The sequence below is a fragment of the Mustela nigripes genome, chromosome 13, assembly GCF_022355385.1.
Source record: "Mustela nigripes isolate SB6536 chromosome 13, MUSNIG.SB6536, whole genome shotgun sequence".
Lineage (NCBI taxonomy): Eukaryota > Metazoa > Chordata > Mammalia > Carnivora > Mustelidae > Mustela > Mustela nigripes.
The window spans coordinates 21,185,830-21,213,633 of record NC_081569.1 but is presented as its reverse complement, the minus strand read 5'-3'; the positions used below and the strand labels follow the sequence as shown (position 1 = coordinate 21,213,633).

General features: G+C 37.4%; 1 protein-coding gene across 2 annotated transcripts in view; it reads left to right on the top strand.

Moving 5' to 3' along the window:
* Positions 1-27,804, top strand: part of OTUD7A (OTU deubiquitinase 7A) — a 365,100-nt gene that overhangs the window by 218,580 nt on the left and 118,716 nt on the right. The window lies entirely within an intron of this gene.

The following is a 27,804-nucleotide window of genomic DNA, read 5'->3' as shown; positions in this document are numbered from 1 at the left end:
AGCTGAAGCAGTCTCAGCTTGCTACTTCTCCGCCATCTTGACTCCTCCCAAAAGAGTTTTAACTAATCACCAAATGAATATTTTAGTCACCCATTTTCTGATACGGCTAATTAACTTTTTAAGTAAAATATTACTTTAATAGACCACAAAAACTATTCAAAAAATAGAACTAATAACTAACAATCAGATGCCAAACACTACATACACTGTCTGGCCACTTTAAATATATTAAAAGTTAGTTAACAAGATTTTTGAGTGGTAGTCCAAATGCATGAGCTGTTTACAAAGTATCTGTTCCCTTCTTAAAGACAAAGCAACTCTCATGCTTTACAGTAACCATGAGTCTTAGGCGGCTCTACCAAGATACTCTCTTCAGTGCACCCAGGCCTTAATTTTGTTGTGACCCCGAGGAAAAAAAATCGTCAAATAAAGAGCCAAGTTGCATTTAGGAAGAATATTAACTGGAAATTAACATCTCACATGCCCCTAGTATAGTCCTAGAATCCTTATGGAATTTGCAAAGTTAAGGAAAGTTAATGGCAACTAAGTTAAATTGTATATATATATATATATATATATATATATATATGTTGTCCACACATTTTAAGTTGCATGTCTATTTACCAGTTGAGTTGAAATTTGAGGACTAAAGTACTCAGAGTTGGTTTTGGGGAAATGTAACCTCTTTTGTAATCCTGGGGCCCTTAGATTTGAAACATACATGGTTTGGAATTTTCCATTCTTGGTCCTTTCTTGGTCCAGCTCACACAGAGAGGTAACTCCCAATAACTTACCAGTCCTAGTGACAGGATGTCCCATTAACACTTACATCTGGCCTATGAAAACTTTTCCACAACTGGGGACAGCAGCTGCTGACTTAGATTAACTATAATAATGCCCCCAAAGAGTACACCCAAGAAATGGGGGAGGGGATGAAGGCAACTGAGAGAAGAATGTGTTTAGTAAATTTCTCTCATTAGCCCACAGCTGTGAATGGGATCTGCCCACAACAAACCCACATAGTTGTTGTGGGCATTCAACAGAGTGGACAAGATGAAATTGGAAGTGGTAGAGCAGAGGTCAGAGGTGCCAAATGGGACTCTGCCTGAAGACTGGGCAGTTGCTGTCACTGATCCATGACTTAAACATGCAAGAAACTGAGGTAGGCTCCAGAATAGTGTTTTAATTAAAATGAGAAAAGTGTTTCAAGGCTTGATATCCCAGCTGTATGTAACCAGAACATTGTTTCTCTTCAGTCAAGCTAGTTCTGAAGCCTCATCTTGAACACATGCCATCCGTTTACCAGAAGAATTCATTGCTGTAACTTTTTCAGGTTTGCATGATTAAAAGCTTAAGTGGGATCATTCTTGGATGGGAACAAAAAAGTGGCCTGGTGACCTTAGATCCTAAACAGGAGGTAGAGGAGGAGAAGGTCTGATGGGTTCTGGCCAGTGAGTCTAGAAATACCGTAATGCAAACACTTGCTTCTCTCCCTGCTGTCCTGCTCCCACTGGGGACAGCTCTGCCATTATACTAGACATACTTAAAATAATACAACCAAAATTTAAAAATCCTGTTTAGTATCAGACTTTCAAGATGCCTTCTCTGGCATGGCCCCTGTTTAGGAAGACACATACTCTCTTTAGATAGGGGAGAGTATTTAAGTACTCTTGGAAACACACTGAGATCCAGTACAACCACGTGTGAGGAGTTTTCTTTTGGGTTGCTAATCAATGATTAGCAACCTCATTTCCTTTCCATTAGGGTAGACTGTAACCCCAGGCACTATTATTGGCCTATTTTATTGGCTTTACTCAAGAGGCTGTCCTATCTTGGCTACTTGAAAGGAAATGTTTCCTCTCTGGAAAGCCAACCATGTCCATGACAGTCTTTCTCAATCGATGTCTCCACCTGGGCTATCCCATAACCCCCACCTTTTAGGGTTCTTCCACCTTGCTTTGCTGATGTGCACATTCTTAAGGGGCTCCCATCCCAGTGCCCTCAGTTGTGTGGACTGAAATTAATTGTGTTGAAGAGGGAGGGTCAAGAGAACAGCATCCCCTGGGGGAAGATCCTCTGATATTGTGGCTCAGAATTGGAGTCATCTAAAGTCAACTATTTTTTAAGATTAAAAAGTAGCCGTGAAAACCAAAATCAATTTTTTAAAAATTTGACTGAGCAGGAAAGGGAAAGTTGCTACATATTAAGAACTCGCACCTAAGCAAAAACAATGATGAGGTCAGTCTACAAGGATGTACTAGGGACCTCTGACCTGGATGCTGGACATCCAGTATGGAAGAAGGAAGGGCTGTGCCCTCTGCTCTCAAGTACTTAACAACCCTCTGCTGTCACAGGTAGCTAAATGGCCAAAATGAGGGGTCTAAGAGGAGAACCCAAGTTGGCTTAGGGTGGTCCAAGATGATACCATAGGTTGCTGAGGCTCAGAGGTGGAAAAGGAATTTAATAGGCAGAAAGGTGTGTGTGTGTGTGTGTGTGTGTGTGTGTAAGGTTGGGGAGTTGCAGATTCCAGTCAGAGGGAAGAGCATTTGCAAATGTATGGAAGCATAAAAATCAGAAAAGAGAAGGAGCTCAGTATTGCTGTGTCACAGACTGACTGGAGGGGAAATGGCAGGAGATAGATGAGACTGTGTGAATGGACACATCTCAGAAGGCCTGGGGTTCCACGCAGAGAAACACTATGAGACTAGAGTGCAAAATAGATTGTATCCCATTTCTGAATCCTAATTGTCTATGGTTCTGCCTGAAGAACTGTGCCTGCCAAAAGCATGAGCCTGAGGGTCAGAGGGAAAGGGGATCATTAATTAGCCACAGTCCTCATGATAACAACTGGTGCCACTAGAGTTCATATCTCTAAACCAGTAAGGAGATTTCTGCTACCTTCCAGGCAAGGGATAATGAGCAAATGGCATGAAATGCCATCTGTGACTGCACATTGGGTCAGTAAGTTATGGGATCAACCTCCCAGTGATCTGGTTCCTTCAAACTCCCACCATGGGGTCAAGCATGCTTTGGGGAATTAGTCTCACAGACTGCCTCTGGTTGTTTCCAAGACACGGATCAAGGACAGGATTGGAATGGCCATTTCTCATTATTAAGATCTCACCAGATCAGCTATGCTGTGCTTATGTAAGAGCTCAGGGGTGACACAGGCCAAATGAATGGGATGTTTGTCATGGCACCAAGAGTTAAGGAGGGTCTTCTGGCTACTGGTCCTCAGTTGCCCTCATTCCTCTGAGTTGACTTTATCCCATCAGTAGACACTCCTCAAGTTTGTGGGAATGTGAGACCAGGCTTCTAGTGCAGAACTGTATAGCCACAATTTTTTGGTGGTACCTAGCATTTTCTATATACATAATCATATCTTCTGCAAATAATGCCACTTTTCCCTTTATGATTCAGATACCTTTTATTCCTTTTTCTTGCATGATTGCACGAAGATTTCCAGCACCATGCTGAATAGAAGTGGTGAGAATGGACACCCTTGCCTTGTTTCTGGTCTTAGAAGGAGACTTTTTAGCTTTTCAGTGTTGAATATAATGTTAGCTATGGAACTTATATATGATCTTTATTATGTTGAGATATAGTCTTTCTATACACAATTTCTTGGAAGTTTTTACCAGGAGAACATGTTATATTTTGTTGAATGTTTTTGTGCCTCTATTGAGATTATCATACGGTTATACCTTCCATTCTGTTAATGCAGTGCTACATCACATTTATTAATTTACATATGTTGAACAGTCCTTGCATCTCAGAGACAAATCCCACGTGGTCATTTATGATGATCTTTTTAATGGACTACTGAATTTAGTTTGCTAGTATTTTGTTGAAAATTGTTACGTCTATATTTATCAGGAATGTTGACCTCTGGTTTTCTTGCAGTGTCCTTATCTGAATTTTGTATCAGGGTAATCCTGTCCTCATAAAATGAGTTTGGAAGTATATCCTCTTCTTCAGACTTTTGGAAGTTTTCCACAGATTGGTGTTAATTCTTCCTTAAATGTCTGGTAGAGTTCATAGATGAAACCATCTGGTCCTGGATTTTTCTCTGTGGCAAAGTTTTTGATTACTGACCTATCCCCTTACTCATTATTGAACTGCTGAGATTTTTCTATTTCTTCATGATATAGTCTTGGTAGGTTTTATGTCTCTAGTAGTTTATCCACCTTTTTCATATGTTCTGCAATTTCTTGGCATATAACTATTTATATGGTCTTGTACGATTCTTTCTATTTCTGTGGTATCAGTTGCAATGTCTTCTCTTTCATATCTGATTCAATTTATTTGCGTTCTCTCTTTTTTTTCTTGGTAAGTCTAACTAACAAATTGTCAATTTTGTTTATCTCTTCCAAAAACTAGCTCTTAGTTTCATTGGTTTTTCTATCGTTTTTCTGATGTCTGTTTTATTTTATTTCCACTCTGACTTTTATTTCCTTCCTTCTATTAACTTTGGACTTGGTCTTTCTTCTTTTTCTAGTTCCTTTGTGTATAAACCTAGGTTGTTTATCTCAGGTCTATTCTTTTTCTTGATACAGGCATTTATCACCATAAAATGCCCTCTTTAGACTGTTTTTGTTTCATCCCATAGGTTCTGATATGTTGTGTTTCCATTTTAATTTGTCTCAAGATTCTTTTTCATTTCCTTTATGTTTCTTCTTTAACCCATTGATTGCTAAGGACTGTGCTGTTTCATTTCTAAATATCTGTGAATTTTCCAGCTTTTTTCTATTGTTGATTTCTAGTTTCATATCATTGTTGTCAGAAAAGACAATTGGTACTATTTTAACCTTCTTAAATTTGTTGATATTTGTTTTATGACCTATCATATGATCTATCCTAGAGATAGATGCTTGTGTGCTTGAGAAGAATGTGTATTCTGCTGCTATTGGGTGGAATGTTCTGTGTATGACTCCTAGGTCAACTAAATCTAAAGTATGATTCAAATCCAGCATTCCTTGTTGGTTTTCTGTCTGGATGATCTATCTACTGTTGAAAGTGGGGAATTAAACTCCTCTGCTATTATTTCATTGTTGTTGTTTCTCCCCTCTAATTTGTTAGTGTATGTTTCGTGTATTTAGGTGCTCCTGTGTTGGGTGCATATGTATTAAGTACTTTTATATATTCTTGATTAATTGGCTCCCTTACCATTATAAAATTATCTTCCTTGTCTCCTGTTACTTTGCTGTAAAGTCTATTTTATTTGATATAAGTATAGCTACCTTGTTCTCTTTTGATTTCCACTTCCATTTACACTTTCTTTCGCTTGTAACCTATGTGTATCCTGCAACTGAAATGAATCTCTTACAGGCAGCATATAGTTGGGTATTGATTTTTTTAATTTACCTATAATGTATTATTTGCCCCAGAGATACAAGTCTGTGAATCATCAGGCTTACATATTTCACAGTACTCACCATAGCACATACCCTCTGCGGTATCCATAACCTAGCTCCTCTACACCTACCTGCTCAACCCCCAGCAACAATCAGTTTGTTTTGTGAGATTAAGAGTCTCTTATGGTTTGCTTCCTCCCAATCCCATCTTGTTTCATTTTTTTCCTTCCCCACCCCCGACACCTTCCCTGCCTCTCAAATTCCTCATATCAGAGAGATCGTATGATAGTTGTCTTTCTCTGATTGACTTATTTTGCTCAGCATATCCTCTAGTTCCATCCATGCCATTGCAAATGGCAAGATTTTGTTTCTTTTGATGGCTGCTTAGTATTCCATTGTGTGTGTGTGCATATATAGATAGATATATAGATATATAGATCTATATATCTTCTTTATCCATTCATCTTCTTTATCCATTCATCTGTTGATGGATATCTAGGTTCTTTCCATAGTTTGGCTATTGCGGACATTGCTGCTACAAACATTCAGGTGCATGTGCCCCTTCAGATCACTACATTTGTATCTTTAGGGTAAATACCCAGTAGTATGATTGCTGGGTCATAGGGTAGTTCTATTTTCAACTTTTTGAGGAACCTCCGTACTGTTTTCCAGAGTGGCTGCACCAGTTTGCATTCCTACCAACAGTGTAGGAGGGTTCCCCTTTGTCCATATCCTTACCAACATCTGTCATTTCCTGACTTGTTCATTTTAGCCATTCTGAATGGTGTGAGGTGGTATCTTATTGTGGTTTTGATTTGTATTTCCCTGATGCTGAATGACGTGGAGCACTTTTTCACGTGTCTTTTGTCCATCTGGATGTCTTATTTGCAGAAATGTCTGTTCATGTCTTCCGCCCATTTCTTCTTTGGATTATTTGTTCTTTGGGTGTTGAGTTTGATAAGTTCTTTATAGATTTTGGATATTAGCCCTTTATCTGATATGTCATTTGCATATATCTTCTCCCATTCTGTCAGTTGTCTTTTGGTTTTGTTGACTGTTTCTTTTGTTGTGAAAAGCTTTTGATTTTGATGAAGTCCCAATAGTTCATTTTTGCCCTTGCTTCCCTTGCCTTTGGCGATGTTTCTAGGGAGAAGCCACTGTTATTGATTTTTATCCATCCAGACACTCTGTGCCTTTGATTGAAGAATGTCATCCATTTACAATTAGAATCATTATTGTTAAATAAGGACTTACTAATGTCATCTTATTGTTTTCTGGCTGTTTTATAGCTCCCTTTCTCCTTTCTCCCTCTTTATTGGCCTTCCTTTATAGATTGATATTATGTAGTGGAATGCTTGAATTTCCTTCTGTTAATGTTTTATGAATTTACTGTAGTTTTTTGGTTTCTGGCTGCCATGAGGTTTACATAAAACAAGTTTTTTTCTGCAATAAGTATTAATTTTATATTAAGTGAAAGCTGTAAGCATCATACACATATGTAGAATTACAGTAACTAGTTATATCTCCTCACCAGAGATTATCCGTCTGTGTCTAATATTGGAAGATCAGGGTTTAATTTTATTAAGGTAAAAGGTAAGTTTTTCTTTTTTTAAATTATGTTATGTTAGTCACTGTACTGTGCTTTATTAGTTTTTGATGTTTCCGTGATTCATTGTTTGCATATAACAACCAGTTACAATACATGTCTTCTGTAATACCCATCACCAGGCTCACCCATCCCCTCACCTCCCTCCCCTCTAAAACCTTCAGTTTGTTTCTCGGAGTCCACAGTCTCTCATGGTTTGTCTCCACTCTGACTCCCCCTGCTTCATTTTCTCCTTCCTTCTCCTAATGTCCTCCATGTTATTCTTTATGTTCCAAAAGTAAGTAAAACCATATGATAATTGTCTTTCTCTACTTAACTTATTTCACTTAGTGTAATCCCCTCCAGTTCCACCATGTCAACGCAAATGATGTCTGAGTAATATTCCATTGCATATATGGACCACATCGTCTTTATCCATTCGTCTGTTGAAGGGCATCTCAGCTCCTTCCACAGTTTGGCTATTGTGGACATTGCTGCTATGAAGAACTTCTCAAACTCAACACCCAAAAAACAAATAATCAAGTCAAAAAATGGCCAGAAGACATGAACAGACACTTCTCCAAAGAAGACATACAAATGGCCAACAGAGACATGAAAAAATGTTCATCATCATTAGCCATCAGGGAAACTCAAATCAAAACCACAATGAGATGCCACCTGACACCAGTTAGAATGACAAAAATTAACAAGGCAGGAAACAACTAATGTTGGAGAGGATGTGGAGAAAGAGGAACCCTCTTACACTGTTGGTGGGAATGCAAGTTGGTATAGCCACTTTGGAAAACAGTATGAAGGTTCCTCAAAAAGTTAAAAATAGAGCTACCCTATGACCAATTGCACTACTGGGTATTTACCCCAAAGATACAGATGTAATAAAGCATCTTATATTTGTTAACAGTTTATTTTATACTGATAACAACCTCAATCATATACAAAAAGTCTACCCTTTTGCTCCCTTCTTTGTGTTTTTGATGCCATAATATCTCTTTTTATAATGTGTATTTATTAAAAATTATTGTAGCTATTGTTATTTTAATACTCTAGTCATTTAATCTTTATTCTGGAGTTAAATAGTTAACACTCTACCATAGTATAGCATTAGGGTATTCTGAATTTGACCATAAGGCTACCTTTCCCACTACATTTTATATTTTCATATTTTTTTCATTTTACTCATTAGTGTCCTTTCATTTCAGCTTAAAGAACTTCTTTCATCATTTTTCATAAGGCAGGTCTCACAGTTATGAACCCCCTCAGCTTGTTTTTCTAGAAAAGTCTTTATCTTCCCTTCATTTGTGAAAGATAACTTTACCACGTATAAAGTATTCTTGGTTGGAAGTTTTTTCTTTCAATACTTTGAATATATAATCCCACTCATTTCTGGCCTGTGAGATTTCTGCTGCTTCCACTGGTACCTCTTTGGGTGTTTCCTTGTGAGTTACAAACTTTTTTTTTTTCCTCTTGTTTTTTTTTTAAGGTTATTTCTTCATCTTTGATTTTTGATAGTTTTCTTATCATGTCTTGGAGAGGATCTCTTTAAGTTGATTTGGTTTAGTGACCTATGAACTTTATAAATTGTCTATCCACATCTCTTTCCAGATTTGGGAAATTTCCAGCTATTATTTCTTTAAATATGCTTTCTTCCCCCTTCTTCCTCCCTTATACTTCTGAGACTTAAGTAATTCATAAATTTTTAAAAATATTATCCCATAGATCATGTAGGCTTTCTTCACTCTTTTTCATCCTTTTCTCCTTTTGTATTCCTTTGACTAAATGATTTCAAAGATTCTGTCTTCTATCTTACAGATTCTTTCTTCCACTTAATTCATCTACTGTTGACACTTTCTATTGCATTTTTCACTTCATTCATTGTATTCTTCAGCTCTAGGATTTCTGCTTGGTTCTTTTTTGTGATTTCCTTCTTTTTATTAAACTTCTCATTTTGTTTCTATATTGTTCCCTAATTTTATTGAATTGTCTTTCCGTGTGTCTTGTAGCTTGTTGGGTTTCCTTAAAACAGCTGTTTTGCATTCTTTACTAGCTAAATTGCAAGATCTCCATGTCTTTGTAGTCAATTGCTGGAAGATTATTGTGAGCCTTTAGTGGTATAATGTTTACTTGATTTTTCATATTCCTTGAAGTTTTGCATTACTGTCATCACATTTGAAGTAGCAGTCACCTCCTCCAGTCTTTACTAACTGCCTTCAGGAGAGAAATACCTTCCCTCAGTCAGGCTAAGGATTTTGAGGCTTTCTCAGACCTTTTGTGGATACACCTGCTCCATGTTTCCTGCTCCCTCTTGTGGCTGAATTCTTAAGCTTGTATGACTTCTGATCTGCCATGCTGACAAGCCTCCCTTTTGCTTTGCCAAAGGCTGTGTTAAAAATCAAGTTTTGGTTTACAAACAGATTTCTTCCTAGAGTGCTGATCTGAGCCAAATTTCTGTGTGTGCTCACTAGCCATCTGCTAACTTTCACCAATGTTGGGGGTGCTCATTGGCCAGCTGGGGTATCCATTGGTGAACCGTTTACAGTGGCTCATGGGCAGATTTTTTTGATGGAGTCCATGATCCGGTTAGTAGGATCCGCATCCTTTTAATGCCTCTCAAGAGTCTTATATGCCACTCTCCCAGCCTTTCCCCACCGCTCAGTCATGCAGCTCATAACTCAGTAATCTGGATCAGGTTAACTTCTTTGGCAGCGCCCCATATAGCAGGGAAAGCTGGTGCTTACCCACATAATCAGGCTCTCCCCCATGGGAGAAATCATGGACCAAGATGGTTTCTTCTGGCATTAAACTCTGCTACCTTGGGGAAAAGATAATGCAGGTAAAGTCAAACTGTTCTTCTAATCTTCTCCAATGTGACAAATCCGTATTTTTTTTCTTGCTCCAATGTTGTGCTGGAACTTCTTCTCTGGGAACCTGGAGTTCTAGGTTCTTTCATCCATGCGTGATTATCTAAAACTGTGTTTTACATGGGTGCTCAAACTGTAACTTTTCCTGGCTGGAAAGGTTCATGACAGGGTCTATAGCTAGGACTGAGGTCTGCATGCCTATTACCCAACACATGAGTAAGTGAGAATTGTCCTGGATCCCATGGCTGCCACAAAGGCACTTTTGTCCATGAATGAATGGCAAATTATTCTTGGAGCAGAGAGTGGACAAAAATGCAAGATGTCTTATTCCACCATGATGCCGACATCACTTCTTTATAGTTCTTAATTTGAATTGAAATTACTAATATGACTTAGGATATATTTTATTTTAAAAATAGATATTCCCTAGATCTGTTTACTACAGTCTTAGAAACAACCATCAGCTAAGCCGTGAGCAACTCTCATGTCCCAATCGTGCATGCCATTTATCATTTCTCATAAAAGGAGTGAGGGCTCCTTGGAGAAATGCCTGATTTCAGTTCTGGGCAAGATGTCAGCTGAGTCAGGAACACCGTAACCAGAAATTAGGAAAGTTGTCTATGTGACCTGGTCTTTTCAAAAAGACAAGAGCCACTCTGGAGAAGCTCCCATAGACAGAGGTGTGATAACTGAAACGTCAATAAACACAAGTATAATAATAGTGAGATTCTAAACACATCAAATATGTTTACATGCATGAATTGGTAATGACACTGAAAGACAAAGCGTTGATATTTTTGGAAGATGTTAAGGAACCAACTCATTATTTTGAATAACTGAACAATAATAAAGGAAAATAAGCATTGTCCTGCCTTTCTAATACCACCTACTATCACTGTGTAACTAAATAGTTAATGAGAGAAATGTTCTCTTTATAAAAGTTTTTGAGTTTAGGAAGAAGGGCTGATAGAATTATATCACCATTTTGTAGCCTCTATTGAATCTATTCAGGATCTTCAGTAGCTGACAATATCACGAAGAGAGATTTTTAGCCATTTCTTGCCTCTCGGCAGCAGTACCAACAGCTTTTATGGAAGTCTTGCTAAAAGTGAAATGAACCTGAGTCTGATCAAAACTCTGACAGCAAATGACAGCAAATACAAAGGAAGAAGGAGCTTGTTCTATGACAACGCAAGTATGCAACAGCTAAATCTAGGCTATAGGTTTCTTCAACAAATAAATTCCAAGGTAAATTCCACAGCTTGGGAGTTTGTTTCCTTTTTCTTTAAGTTGTCAGATAATACATGTTTTAGGTTTTATGGGCCATGCAGTTTTTTCAGCTCTGCTGTTGGAACATGAAAGCAACCACAGACAATGGGTACAACTGTATTTTAAATAAACTATTTCCAAGAGCAGGCATACAGCCCACAGGCCATAGTTTGTCAGCCCCTACTATAAATTTAAAAAGACTTAAAGGACATGTCAACCATTTAAAATGTATCCACATTACTTAAGTGTCGATTCAAGAACACTATAAAAAATAAAAGAAAAAGAAAAATAGGGACACCTGGGTGGCTCAGTCAGTTAAGCATCTAACTCTTGGTTTTGGCTCAGGTTGTGATCTCAGGATCCTGAGACCAAGCCCTGTGTTGGGCTCGGTGCTCAGCACAGAGTCTGTCTGAAGATTCTCTCCCTTTGCACCCCCCCTTATCTCAAATCAATACATAAATCTTAAAACAAAAAAAGAAAGATGATAACACAATATGGAAAACTTGAACACAACACTTACTGGGTATTTGATGATATTAAGGAATAATTGTTAATTAGCTCTGGAGAGATTATACTAAGAAAAATATACACACTGAAATATTGATGGAGGAACTATCAAGCTGAGATGGGGGGGTGGCGGGGGAATGGGTGAGACTAGAAATGAAACAAGATTAGGCATGAGTTGATTATTCATTAAAACTGGGTGGTGCATGCAAATGGATCCATTGTTATCTTCTGCACACTTCCGAATATGTACAAAGCTTTCCAGAATAGAATGTTTTATTTTTTTATTTCAATTAAAATTGTTAACGTATAGTTTATTATTAGGTTCAGGATAGAGTTTAGTGATTCATCGGTTGCCAGTGCTCATTACATCAAATGCCTTTCTTATTTTTCTTTTCTTTTTTTTTTTTAAGATTTTATTTATTTATTTGTCAGAGAGAGAGGGAGAGAGAGCGAGTACAGGCGGACAGAATGGCAGGCAGAGGCAGAGGGAGAAGCAGGCTCCCTGCTGAGCAAGGAGCCCGATGCGGGACTCGATCCCAGGACGCTGGGATCATGACCTGAGCCGAAGGCAGCTGCTTAACCAACTGAGCCACCCAGGCGTCCCTCAAATGCCTTTCTTAATGCCCATCAACCAATTACACATCCACCTACCCAGCCATCCCCAACCCTCAATTTGTTCCATAGAGTTAAGAGTCTTTAATGGTCTCCCTCTGTTTTCTGTTATCTTATTTTTCCCTTCCCCTTCCTTAACGTTCATCTGTTTTGTTTCTTAAATTCCACTAATGAATGGGCGCCTGGGTGGCTCAGTGGGTTAAGCCGCTGCCTTCGGCTCAGGTCATGATCTCAGGGTCCTGGGATCGAGTCCCGCATCGGGCTCTCTGCTCAGCAGGGAGCCTGCTTCCCTTCCTCTCTCTCTACCTGCCTCTCCGTCTGCTTGTGATTTCTCTCTGTCAAATAAATAAATAAAATCTTAAAAAAAAAAAAAATTCCACTAATGAAATCACATGGTATTTTTCTTTTCTGACTTATTTTGCTTAGCATAACACCTTCCGGTTCTATCCATATCACTGCAAATGACAAGATTTCATATATATATATATAAACTTCTTCTTTATCCATTCATCTGTCTATGGACACCTGGGCTCTTTCCATATTTTGGCAGTTGTGGACATTTCTGCGATACACATTGCATTACATATGCCCCTTTGAATCACTATTTTTATATCTCTTGATAAATACCTAGAAGTGCAATTGATGGGTCATAGGGTAGTTCTATTTTTAACTTTTGGGGGAATCTCCCTACTGTTTTCCAGAGTGGTTTCACTATTTTGCATTCTTAACAACAGTATAAGAGGGTTCCCCTTGCTCTGCATCCTTGCCAATACCTGTTGTTTCTTGAGTTGTTAATTTTAACCATTCTGACAGATGTGAGGTACTATCTCATTGTGGTTTTGGTATGTATTTCCCTGTGGTAAGTGATGTTGAGCATTTTTTCATGCATCTGTTAGACATTTGTATGTCTTTGGAAAAATGTCTATTTGTGTCTTTTGTCCACTTCTTGACTGGAATTTTTTGAGGGTGTTGACTTGGTAAGTTCTTTATAGATTTTGAATACAGCACATCATTTGTATCTGACACATCATTTGCAAATATCTTCTCCCATTCTGTAGGTTGCCTTTTAGTTGTGTTGATTATTTCCTTTTAGAATTGTTTGTTCCAGCTCTGTGAAAAATACTGGTGTTATTTTGATAAGAATTACATTAAACGGTAGATTGCTTTGGATAGTATAGACATTTTAACAATATTTGTTCTTCCAATCCATGAGCATGGAATTTTTTTCCATTTCTCTGTGTCTTCTTCAGTTTCTTTCATAAGTGTACTATAGTTTTCAGAGTACAAATCCTTAAGTTTATTCCTAGGTATCCTGTGGTTTTTGGTGCAATTGTAAATGGGATCAATTCCTTGATTCCTCTTTCTTCTGCCTTATTTGTATAGAAATGTAACAGACTTCTGTGCGTTGATTTTATATCCTGTGACTACTGAATTCCTGCATGAGTTCTAGCAATTTTTTGATGTAGTCTTTCAGGTTTTCTACACAGAGTATCATTTCATCTGTGAAGAATGAAAGTTTGACTTCTTTGTTGATTTGGCTGCATTTTATTTATTTTTGTCTGATTGTTGAAGTTAGGACTTCTAGTGCTATGTTGAACAACAGTGGTGAAAATGGAGAACCCTGTCATGTTTCCTGAGCTACAAAAACCTCTCGGTTTTTCCCCATTAAGGATGATCTTAGCTGTGGGTTTTTCATATATGGCCTTTACGGAGTTGAGGTATGTTCCCTCTATCCCTACTTTGTTGAAGGCTGTTATCAAGAAAGGAAGCTGTATTTTGCCAAATGCTTTTTTTGCATCTATTCAGAGTATCATATGGTTATTATCCTTTCTTTTATTAATGTGGTGTACTATGTTGAGTGATTTGTGAGTGCTGAATCTATATAGTCCTATAACCCAGAATAAATCCCACTTGGACATAATGAATAATCCTTTTAATGTGCTGTTGGATAGAACTGTCTAGTGTCATGTTGAGAGTTTTCAGTCCATGTTCATCAGGGATATTGGTCTTTAATTCTCCTTTTCAGTGGAGTCTTTGTCTTGTTTTGGGATCAAGGTAATGGTGGCCTCATAGAATGAATTTGGATGTTTTTCTTCTATTTCTGTTTTTTGGAACAGTTTCAAAAGAATTGGTATTGATTATTCTATAAATGTTCGGTAAAATTCCCCTGGGAGACCATTCAGTCCTGGACTTGTATTTGTTGGAAGATTTCTGATTACTAATTCAATGTCTTTGCTGGTTATGAGTCTGTTCAGATTTTCTATTTCTTCCTGGTTCAGTTTTTGTAGCTTCTATATAGAAGGTTTCTAACAATTTATCTGTTTCTTCCAAATTGCCTAGTTTGTTGGTACATAGTTGCTCATAATATTCTCTTACAATTGTTCATATTTCTGAGGTGTTTGTTGTAATCTCTCCTCTTTCATTCATGATTTAATTTATTTATGTCCTTTCTGTTTTCTTTTTGGTAAGTCTAGCTAAGGGTTTGTCAATCTTGTTAATTCTTTCAAAGCACCAGGTTCTAGTTTTGTTGATCTCTTCTATTTTTTTTTATTTCTATCACATTGATTTCTACTCTAATCTTTATTATTTCCCTTCTCCTTCTGGATTGAGGCTTAATTTGCTGTTCTTTTTCCATATCCTTTAAGTGTAACATTAGGTTGTGTATTTGAGACTTTCTAAACTGTGATGTTTTCATTTTTATTTGCTTCCATGTCTTTTCTAAATTCTTCTTTACTTTCTTGATTGACCCATTCACTCCTTAGTAGCACGTTGTTTAACTTCCATGTAATTGTGGTCTGAAAATGTGCATAATATGATCTCAATCTTTTTGTACTGGTTGAGTCCTGATTTCTGACCCAGTATGTGATCTATTGTAGAGAATAATCCATGCGCACTTGAAAAGAATGTGTATTCTGCTGCATTAGAATGAAATGCTCTAAATATATCTGTTAAGCCCAACTGATCCAGTGTGTCATTCAAAGTCTTTGTTTCCTTGTTGATCTGCTTAGATAATCTGTCTGTTGTTGTGAATGGGGAGGTTAAAGTCCCCTACTATTATTGTATTATTATCAATGAGTTTCTTTAAGTTTGTTATTAATTGATTTATATATTTGGTTGCTTCCATGTTAGGGGCATAAATACTTACAGCTGTTAGATCTTCTTGTCGGAAAGACCCTTTCATTATGATGCAATGTTCTTCTTCATCCTTTATGACACTCTTTGGTTTAAAATCTAGTTTGTCTAATATAAGTATGGCCACTCCAACTTTCTTTTGATGTCCATTAGCATGATAAATATTTCTCCAAACCCTCACTTTCAATCTGGAGGTGTCTTAGGTCTAAAATGGGTCTCTTGTAAGCAGCATATCTATGGGTCTTGTTTTTTTGTTTGTTCTTGAATCCATTCTGATACACTTTGTATTTTGATAGGGGCATTTAGTCCATTTACATTCAGAGTAATTATTGAAATACATAAATTTAGTTAAAATTGCTGTTCCTATAGATTATCTCTGTTCTTTCTGGTCTTTGCTACTTTGGAGCTCTCTTCACTCAAAGGGTCCCTTTTAATATTTCTTGAAGTGCTGGTTTAGTGTTCACAAATTCTTTCAGATTCTGTTTGTCCTGGAAGCTCTTTTTCTCTCCTTGCTGGATAAAGTAGTCTTGGCTGCATATTTTTCCCATTTAGCACGTTGTATATATAAGCCAGTCCTTTCTGGCCTGCCAGGTCTCTGTGGACAGGTCTACTGCAGCCTTATGTGTCTACTCTTGTAGGTTAATGATGTCTTCCCCCTAGTTGCTTACAGAATTCTCTATTTTTGTATTTTGCAAGTTTCACTATGATATGTCATGGAATTGACCTGTTTTTGTTCATTTTGAGGGGAGTTCTCTTTGCCTCTTAGACATAAATGCCTGTTTCCTTCCCCAGATTAGAGAAGTTCCCAGCTATCATTTGTTCAAATAAACATTCTTCCCGTATTTCCTGCTCTTTCTCTTGGACTCCTATGATGTGGACATTATTTCATTTTATGGTATCACTGAGTTCCCTAAGTCTACCTTCATCATCTAATAGTTTTAATGCCCTCTTCTTTTCAGCTTCACTATTTTCCATAATCTTATATTTTATATCACTGATTTGCTCTTCTGTTCCATCCATCTCATTTTTATGGTCTCCAATTGGGACTGCATCTCAGTTATAGCATTTTTAATTTCAGCATGACTAGATTTTAGTTCTTTTATCTCTACAGTAAGGGATTCTCTAGTGTCTTCTATGCTTTTTTCAAGACCAGCTATTATCTTTATAACCACTCTTTTAAATTATAGTTTAGACATCTTATTTATATCTGTATTGATTAAATCCCTGGCTGTGAGTACTACCTCCTCTTCTTTCTTTTGGGGTGAATTTCTCTGTCTTGTCATTTTGCCCAGAAAAGAAAAGAAAGAAAGAGGAAAAAAACAAATAACACACTCAAAAAAACTAGGTCCTGGGTGTGTTTTGATCTGTTTGTTAGAAGGATTTAGATCTCAAGCTAAGAAATAAAGGAAAAAAGAAAAAGCGAAAGAGAGAGAGATAAAATACAATGAAAGTAAACAAAACGTAAAAAATATACAAAGCATACGTAAGAAAAATTAAAAGGATGAAAGAATTGAAAAAGTAAAATAAATGAAAAAATTATAATACAGAAATAAAGAAATAAAAGGAGCTAGGTACTATTTTCACATAGAGCTGAAGCTTTGCAACGCTCTACCATCTGTAAACTTGGTGCCATTGAGTTGTTTATGTTGCTCTTCTGGGGAATGGGCCTGTTGTGATTTTCAGGTGGATTTGCCCTAGTGGAAATGCACCTCCAGATCACAGGGAGACAGAGCTTGGTGTGTGCGGCTCTGGCCTCCACTAGGTGGCACTGTTTTTGCTTCCTGAAGGCTTTTGTTACTAATGGGTGGGATGACTGGCTGCACCTTGCTCTCTCTCTATAGAGCCCTCAGCTGAAAATGTGCACTCCCCACTTTTCATCGAGACTTCACAGGAAAACAATCAATCACTCTTGTCTCCCCAGTTTCCATCAGAACTCTGTGTTCACCCTGCCTGTCTCCGACTATTTATCTAAGCACACAACTGAATTTCAAAACTCCAACTTTTAGGGACTCCCAAGGCAGGAACCCATGGTGCTCCTCCCAAGGAAGGTATCATCCTGTTTCTGCCTTTTTGTCAGACCTGTTACAAGAAAGCAGTTACATAACCATGCAGTGGTTCAGTTTAAGCCAACACAAAGCAGAAAGCCAGCACCTGGACTCACTGTTCTCAGCTGTCTTCCCACACTCCTATGCCTGGGAACTCTGCAGCACTCAGGCACCACCCATTCTACTTGCAATCTTGGGGATCCTCATACCATACTGTCGCATCTGGGATTCTGCCTCACTTCACCACCTGAACACCTTTAAACCAGGCATGTTCCCCACTGTAGACTTCTAAAAGTTCCTATTTTGTGCTCTGCTGCTTATAATGTTTTGTGGTAGCCTCCTTAAGCAGACTCTCTCTCCTTTGCCATAACCTCAGCTATACCACACTAGATTCAAGTCTCCACAACTCCTACTTTCCCAACAATGATCACTTTTCTACTTGTAGACTTACATTATTTGTTCTTCCAGACCTACAATTGATTTCTCAGGTGTTCAGAATGGTTTGATAGTTCTCTAGTTGTATTTGAGGGATGAGACAAACTTACAGCACCCCTACTCCTTCTCCATCTTAACTCCCCCACCTAAGTCAAAATGCCGGAACAGAGTGTTTTAAAACAGAAAGACTAGGAACCATGCTCTAGGCCAGGTGGAGTATCAAGAAGTAGCTTTACGTTCATGCTCAGAAAAAGAATAAAGGGCAGTACATATGAAACAAAACACTGAACATTAGACAGTAGAGGACAGTGATCCCCAAAAAGATGAGAATCAAACAAAGTTAGTCCTGTGGTTGCTTGCCTGATTTCCCTGACAGTGTTTCCAAAATGTGGTGTTGGAAGGAGGAACCTACATGGAATGTGACAGACTCCCCAGTGCAAGGAGACAGAACTGAGAGTCTAGGGAGTGAGGGAGACTAGAGTTTGATATCAGAGCACAAGATAGGAGAGAGCTGCACAGTAAGAACTCTAGCAGTTACGGAGGATTTACTTCTGCTGCTGCTGCTGCTGCTGTGTGTGTGTGTGTATGTGTGTGTGTAAACTATGTGCAGCTGGGAAGAGAGCAAATAGAAGGATTAGAAGAGACAGCACCCACTGCAGACAGAGGACCAAGAAAAGAACCTGTATGCCTCAGCCAAACTGGAAAAGCTCTGAATATAACATCTAAAAGGGGCTTGCCTCAGTAAGGGGCAATATGAGGAATAATTAGCCCAGGAATAAAAATAGGTCTAGTCTCACTAATGAACCTTTAAAAAAGACCCAAAAGGACCAAACTGTTTCCAAGAAATATAACTATATTCCAGAATAGAGCTCAGCAATATGATAGGAATATAAACTTGCCCAGCACCAAACAATATAAAATTCACAGTGTCTGGAAACCAATCAAAAGTTACCAGGAATGCAAAGAAGCAAGGAAATGTGACTCATAATGAGAAGACATTATTTTAATCAAAATCAACCTGGACCTGACAAAGATGTAAGAATTATCAGACCGACATCAAATGTTATTATAACTGCATTCTATATGATTGAAACTTTAAATAAGGACATAGAAGATATTTTTAAAGGCCCAAATCAAACCTCTAGATATGAAAACTACCAAGTATAAGAACAAAAATAACTCAATAAGATTAACAGTGAAGGGGTACCTGGGTGGTTTAGTGGGTTAAAGCCTCTGCCTTCAGCTCAGGTCATGATCCCAGGGTCCTGGGATCAAGCCCTGCATCGGGCTCTCTGCTCAGCAGGGAGCCTGCTTCCTCCTCTCTCTCTGCTTGCCTCTGCCTACTTGTGATCTCTGTCTATCAAATAAATAAAATCTTAAAAAAAAAAAAAAGATTAACAGTGAATTGGATATCACAGAAGAAAGATTAATGAACGTAAAGACAGAGCAGTAGAAACTCTCCAAAATGAAACAGAAAATAAGATTAAAGAGATTTAGAAAGGATCACTGAGCTGTGGAGAAAGCGTAGTCAGTCTAAAGTATGTGTAATTGGAGCCCCTGAAAGAGGGATGTGAGAGTACAGGAAAAAATATTTGGAGAAACAAGCAGTACTTTGGTAGAAATTTATATCACTAACCACCTCTATTAGAAAAGATTCGAGGCCTCAAATCGTGACCTCAGTTTCCACCTTAAAGGCTAGAAAATGAAGAGTTAATTAAATACAAAGTTAAAAGTTAAATAAGAAAAAGTTAAATAAGAAATACCAGAACAGAAGTTAATAAAATAGAGCACATCAAAATGGAGAAGGTCAATAAAACTAAAGGCAGATTTTCTAGATTTCAATAAAATCGATAAACTTTTAGCCAAATAATCAGGAGAAAAAGAAGATGCAAATTAATATAAAGAGTGAGAGAGATGACCTCAGTATAGGTTGTATAAGTACTGAAAGAATTATAAGGGAATATTATGGACAAGTCTATGCCAGTAATCATAACTTACATGAAATCAACAAATCCCTTGAAAGTTGCCAACTAACAAAGTTAATGCAAGAAAAAGTAAATAACATGGATATATCTGTATATATTTTAAAAATTTATGTTGAAAAAACCCTTCCTACAAAGACAAGGCAGGCATAGATTACTTCATTGGTAAATTCTATACATATAAAGAAGAGATTATAGCAATTCTACACAAACTCTACCAGAAAATTGAAGAAGAGATACTTCCCAATTCATTCTGTGAGACCAACATTATGCTAATACAAAAAAAAAAAAAAAAAAGACTGAACTCAGATACTCCTCATGAAGATCAATGTGGAAATTCAACAAAGTTTTAGCAATTTAAGTTCTGCAATATATAAAAAGGATAACACATTATGCCCAAGTGGATTATCTCTTAAGAATGCAAAAGTAGTTTAACATTCAAAAATCAATCAATGTAATCATCATATTAACAAGCCCCAAACTAGAAATTATATGACTGTCTTGATAGGCATAGAAAGAATCTTTGACAAAATCCAACATGCATTCTTAATAAAAACTCCCAGAAAACTAGAAATAGAAGGGTACTTTCTCAATACAATATAGAGCATTTAAAAAACAAGGCAAACAAGCTAACAAAAACCCCAAGCAAACAAAAAAACAACGTACAACTACCATGATGTTTACTGGTAAAAGAAAGAATGCTCTTCCCTAATGTCAAAACAAGGATGCCCACTTTCACAGTTACTGTTCAGCATTTCTCTGAATATTCTAGCTGGTGCAGTCAAGCAAGAAAACATATCAAAGACCTTCTATATTGAAAAGGAAATATAAGCTGTCTTTATTCACAGAAGACAGGTAGGCCTGTATTGCTATAAACTTCACTCTTAGAACCATTTTTGCTGCATCTCAAAGGTTTTGGAGCATTGTGTTTTCACTTTCATTTGTTTCCCCAGGTTATTTTGTCTTTGATTTTTCTGGTTAACCCATTTATATTTAGTTAGCATGTTATTTAACCTCCATGTATTTGTGGCCTTTCCAGACTTTTTCTTGTGGTTGACTTCTAGTTTCATAGTGTTGTGGACAGAAAAGATGCATGATATGACTTTGATCTTCTTGAATTTGTTGGGGCTTGTTTTGTGGACCAATATGTGACCTATTCTGGAGAATTTTCCATGGGTATCCAAAAAGAATGTGTATTCTGCTGTTTTAGGAGAGAATGTTCAGGGTATATTTGTTAAATCCGTCTGTTCCAATGTGTCATTCAAAACCATTGTTTCCTTGTTGATTTTCCATTTAGATGACCTGTTCATTGATGTAAGTGGAGTAGTAAATTTCCCTTCTATTATTATATTATTATCAATTAGTTCTGTTATGCTTGTTATTAACTGTTTTTATCTTTTGAGTGCTCTTGTGTTGGGTGCATTTACAATTGTTCTATCTTCCTGTTGGATTTTCCCTTTGATTATTATATAGTGTCTTTCTTTGTTTCTTATTACAGTCTTTGTTTTAAAGTCTGTTTTTTTCAATATAAGTATTACTACTCAGGCTTTCTTTTGATATCCATTTGCATGATAAATGTTTCTCCATCCCCTCACTTTCAGTCTGCAGGTGTCTTTAGGTCTAAAATGAGTCTCTTGTAGGCAGCATATAGGTAGGTCTTGCTTTTTTATCCATTCTGTCACCCTATGTCTTTTGATTAGAGCATTTAATCCATTTACATTCCAAGTAATTATTGATAGATATGTATTTATTCTCATTTTATTATCTGCTTTGTGGTGGTTTCTGAAGGTTTTTCTCCTTGCTTATCTTTCTCTAGTTCATGGTTTGCTAGTTTTCTTTAGTGATGTATTTGGATTTCTTTCTCTTTATTCTTTGCATATTTATTAGTGGTTTTTGATATATGTTTACTATTAAGTTTGTATACAACCTCTTTTGCATGTATGAGACTATATTAAGTTGATGGTCATTTAAATTTGAGCTCATTCTTTATTCCTCTCCTCCCCACACTAGAGGTACATGTTGTTTTATTTTTACATTCTATTTTGTGAGTCCTTTGATGTTTTATAGAAATATTCATTTTTACTGGTTCTGTGTTTTCTACCTTCACACTGCCACCTTTGGTCTCTCCCTTCAACTCAGATTCCCCTTTAATATTTTTTGCAGGGATGGGTTAGTGGTCATGAACTCCTTTAGTTTTTGTTTTCTGGGAAACTCTATCTCTCCTTCTATTCTGAGTGATAACTTTGCTGGATAGGGTATTCTTGACTACAGATTTTTCCCATTCAGCACTTTGAATATATCATGCTACTCTCTCTGGCTTGTAAAGTTTCTGTTGAAAAAGCTGCTGCTAGCTATATGGCGTTTCCATTGCAAGGTACTGCTTTCCTTTGTCTTGTTGCTCTTTAATTTTTTTCCTTTATCACTATATTTTGCAAATTTAATTACAATATGTCTTGGTGTGGATCTGTTTTTGTTGATTTTGTTGGGGTTTCTCTGTGCCTCTTGGATCCAGGTATCTGTTTCCTTCCTCAGATTAGGGAAGTTTTCAGCTATTATTTCTACAAATAAATTTTCTCCCCCCTTCTCTCTCTTCTTCTGAGACATAGTTATACTATGAATGTTATTACTTTTGATGGAGTCACTGAGTTCCCTAAATCTATTCTCATTTTGCATAATTCTCTTTTCTCTCATTTGTTCAGCTTGATTGCTTTCCATTACTCTGTCATCTAGGTCACTAATTCATTCCTCTGCTTCTTCCATCTTGCTCTTCATTCCATCAAGTGTGTTTCTCATTTTGTTTATTGAGTACTTTATCTATTCTATGTTATTCCTCATTTCTGTATTGAGTCTTATTCATGTCTTCACCTCTTTTCTCAAGTCCAGTGAGTATCCTTATGATCATGACTTTAAATTCTCCTTCAGGCATCAGGCATATTACTTATATCTGTTTTTTCTTAGATCCTTTACCATGGCCTTGTTCTGTTCTTTCATTTGGGATAAATTTTTCTGTCCTCTCTTTTTGTCTAATTCCTTGTATCTCTTTCTGCATGTTAGGAAAGTCAACTACATCTCGTCTTCTTGAGGCTAATGGCCTTATGAAAAAGAGGTCCCTTAGTGCCCTGATAGGTAGTATCCTCTGTTCCAAAGGGCCTGTCACTTATGGGAGTATCTTTAATGTGTGCCATGTGTGCTCTCCTGTTTTGTTCTGATCACTTTATTCTTCAGGCCCATCATCTTCAGAGGCTCTCCCTACCTGCTATGGGCAGTGTTTGGCCCCTGGCCTGACTCTGGCACATTTTCACTAGGTGTGCTCTGGTCTGTTTGTGAAAGGAGACCTGTTGCCACCACTGCCAGAACTGAGGCTCTCTAAAACTCCTGAATTGGGAGATGTGGTATAAGCAAGGAGTTGAGCCAGTCTTCTGGAGGAGGAGGCCCACCATGCTGGGACTGAAACAAATATGACTCAGAAGGGTAGATCTGCCAGAGCATGAGAGGCTGGGACTTGGGGTATACAAGTTGGATAACAAGTGCTGATGTTTCACTGGTCCCCGCAGGTGCTCAGGGTCTGGAAAGGCAAAGGATACCTGCCAGTTTCTTTGTTCCTCAAGGGATCTCTCTATAAATGTTGTCCCTCTGGGATATGCTCTGAGATGAGTGAATAACCTCCTCATTATGTGCCCCAGGTGCTCTTCAGATCAGTTTCCACACTGTATGTCCACAAGTTGTTTGCCTGCCTTCTCTCAAAGAGCAATGCAGTGCTCTCTGATCTCTATCTCAGCCAAGCCTGCTGACCTTTAAAACTCCAGGCTTTATTCCCTACTCATTGCCAGAACTCACAAACTTTGGTTTTTCTCACTTTTGAAGCCGATTGTATGGGGATCTGTTTGCCCCATGAACTCCCCTGTGTGCTAGTCTATCTCTTGCCCTTCTGTGCAACTATGGGTCCCTCCCCACAACAGTGGCCATGACCCATTTTTCTCCAAAACCATGTCTCCACACTTCCTACCTTCTTCAATGTAGCCTCTTTTCCACCTTTACTTGTGGAGTTTGTTCTACTAGTCTTCAGATTGCTTTCTGGGGTATTTAAGATAACTGAAGTTATATAGTAGTAATTATGAGATGAGACAAGCCTCGGGCCCTACTACTCTGCCATCATCTTCCAACCTACCTTCCAAACTGATCTTTAAATTCAATACAATCTCAATCAAAATTCCAACAGGCTTTTTCTTATAGAAATTGGTGAGCAACTTTAATATTGAAAGAGAAATGCAAGGACCTAGAACAAAAAAAATTTGAAAACTTAGAACAATGTTGGAGACTCACATTACCTGATATTATGATTCATTATGAAGATACTGTAACCAAAAGAGTAACCAAGAGTGTAGAATTATCACAAAGATAACCAGATTAATGAAACAGATAAGTCAAGAAATAGCTCACATGCGTAGACTAATGAAAATAAAGATACAGAGGCAGTTGAGTGCAGAAAGGATAATCATTTCAAAAGATGATGGTAGAATGATTAGATATTCATATGCAGAAAAAAAAGTTGGATTCGTATCTCATACCTATATCAAAGATTGCTTGGAAATGGATGATAGACCTTCACATTTATGTAACACCTAAATCTCAAAATCTCTAAGAAAAATCATAGGGGACGGGGCACCTGAGTGGCTCAGTGGGTTAAGCCGCTGCCTTCAGCTCAGGTCATGATCTCAGGGTCCTGGGATCGAGTCCCGCATCGGGTTCTCTGCTCAGCAAGGAGCCTGCTTCCCTCTCTCTCTGCCTGCCTATCTGCCTACTTGTGATCTCTCTCTGTCAAATAAATAAATAAAATCTTTAAAAAAAAAAAAAAAAAAGAAAAGAAAAATCATACGGGAAAATCTTTATGGCCTTGAATTTTTTTTTCCAGCTTTATTGTGGTCTAACAGATAAACGAAATTGCAAGGTTTTCTTATAATTTTGATGGTGTGATATGATGATGTGATACATGTATATACATTGTGAAAGCATTGCAGTATCAATTTAATTAACACATCCATCATATCACATATTTACCCTTTTTTCCTTTTTGGGGGGGTGTGAGAAAATTTTAGTTCTACTTTCTTATCAAATTTTAATTATACATTATACTGTTATCAACTATAGTAACCATGTAATACATTTGATTTTCAGACTTTTATTTAATCTTATACCTGAGAGTTTGAAGAATTCAAACTTTACCAACCTTTCACTATTTCTCCCACTCACCAGCCCCTGGCAACCACTTTTCTACTCTCCATTTCTGTGAGTTCTGTTTTTTTTCAGATTCTACACATAAGCCATGCCATCCAGTAGCTGACCCTTGAACATCATGGGAATTAGGGATGCCTACAGGCCATATTGAAATCTATGTATAACTTTTGTCTCCCCCAAAGCTTAACTACTGATAGCCTACTGTTGACCAGAAAGAAGTCTCACCAATAAAATGAGCAGTTGATTAACACATATTTTGTATGTTATGTGTATTATATATTGTATCCTTACAAATAAAGTAAGCTCGAGAAAAGAGACTATTAAGTAAATCATAAGGAAAATAAAATACATTTATAGTACTATACTGTGTTTATCAAAAAATTGACACATCAGTGGACCTGTACAATTCCAATCCATGTTATTCAAGGGTAAGCTGTATTTTTCTTTCTGTTTAACTTGTATCACTTTGTATAATGCCCACCAGGTTCATCCATGTTGTGATCTCTCTCTTTCAAATAAATAACAGGCTTTCCTTCAGTTTTAAAGGATGTTGAATTTTATCAGATGCTTCTTTAGAATCTATTAAGATGATTATATGATATGTATATTTCATTTCATTAATATAGTGTATCATATTTACTACTTTATGTATGTTTAAAATCACCAGAGTCAAGACTCCCGGAGTGGTTAGCTGGATGGTTTTCTGACTCTGAGCCATTCCCGAGATTGCAGTCAAGTTTTGGCTGCCATCATCTGAAACTCAGCTGGGGCTGGAGGCTCTGCTTCCAGGCTTACATGGTAGCCAGCAGGCCTCCATCCTTCATTCAGCGTTGGCAGGAGACCTCCATTTCTCACTACATGCCTGAATGTTCTCGTAAGATGTCAGTTGACTTTCCACAGAGTCAGTGATAAGAGAAAGATAGACAAACAGACATTCCCACAGCAGAAGCCACACTATTTTATAATGTAATCTTGTACCTGACGTCCCATCATTTCTGCCATATAGAATGTGGCAGGGATACACAAAGATATAAATAACAGAAAGTGGGGGCTGTCTTAGAGTCTGGCCATCACACATGGGGAGAAGGTCAAAGCAGCTGCTGGCAGGACAAGGAAATTGTAATCAGGGCCAATAGGAGTGTTGGGTAGCTGAAGCTTTTCTGTGAAGTTGACCGAGGCCAACTAGACCATTCTGTGTCTACGTTCGAGTCCCCCCAAGTCCTAGACCCTCTGCTGGATCACTGGGCCAAGGAGTTTGACTCTCTAAGACTCAGCTTTTATAGCTATTAAATAGTGGTGTGATTAAATGAAATAATTTACATACAGCACCATAATGGTACATTATAGGGTCTCAGTAGAGGGCAGGTATCAATAGTTCATACAATTTGCAATTTATGCCTTTCATCCACCATAATTTTATCCCATTTTACTGTTGAGGACTACATGTATCAAAGTCCATCTGGGAAGAACCCAGTAGGCTACTGAGAAACACTTAGAGAATGCTAGTCTCAAATTTATTTTTTTCCTGATATTTAGAAAGTTTTTTGTCATCTATGACTATGTGTCATCTGCCTAATTAGTCATGGATATTCCTCTAACAGCATTCTCCACATTCACAGTGAAATGTTAATGCTTATGTCATGATCTTGCAGCTTTCAGCAGACTTCCTTTTTCTTCATGCATGATTTATTTTAGTAATAATAATCAGGCTTATAAGAATAAATACCACTGCTTTTAATTTGGTGTTAAATTTAGACCAAGAGTGAATCATAATAGACTAATTAAAAGATACAAATGTATAAAACTACATTTTTGTTTATATTTTTATACTTATATTTATAAACATGCTTATTTTGTTATGAATTAACAGCTTTCTTAATCAATTGAGAAAAAATTAAATGTATTTGCTCTTAATGTATTTTCTCTGTTTAGGAACATCTTAGACCCAGTAAGAATAAAGATAAGGCGTTCGGGGTTACCAGAGTCAACAGGAAAAAAAAAAAAAACAGTCTTTTACATTCCTACACAAAACAAAGTATTTCAATGACAAGCCCCAGAGAAAGTAATGCACAGAGCTGGTTGGTTCAACAGGAAGGTGGAGTAGAGGAGTGCAGCATGGTGTAACCATTCCAGACTCTGTTCTCTGAACAGAGTCCTAAGACTAACTGCCAAATAACCAAGCTAACGGCCAAGTAACTTCTGAGTGTGGGAAATTCTAGAGAATTTGTGTATTTTGTATTAATAGCGTTCATGTGACATTGTGCAATACCTGGTTCCAAATAAACCTAATAAGCCATACAGAGTCTTTGAAATTTGATACAAAAATTTATATTTTATATTTCCTACTGAAGTATTACATACATACAGAAATTATAAAAATCTTAAGTATACAGCCTAACGAATTCTCACAAAGTGTACCATCCATGCAACCATAATTGCCATCAAATAAACACCTATGACGTTGTCAGCAGCTCAGAAGTTCCTTTCCTTCCATCTTTCTGTCACTAAACCTTCCTTCTCCCCAGAAATAACCACAGTCGTGACTTCTAACATCTTATGTGAGTTCTTCCTGTTCTTGGACTTTGTATACATGGAATCTTACACTGTATATTCTCGTGATTCTGCCTTCCTTTGCATATGGTAGAGGTGGAGCTGGACATGAAGAGACGAGGCCTGCCGGGGTTATTGATAATTTTAAGTCTCTTCAAAGAATCACTTTATGGCTTATTAATTCTTTTCATTGTTATTTGTCTCTTTCATTGAATTGTGATC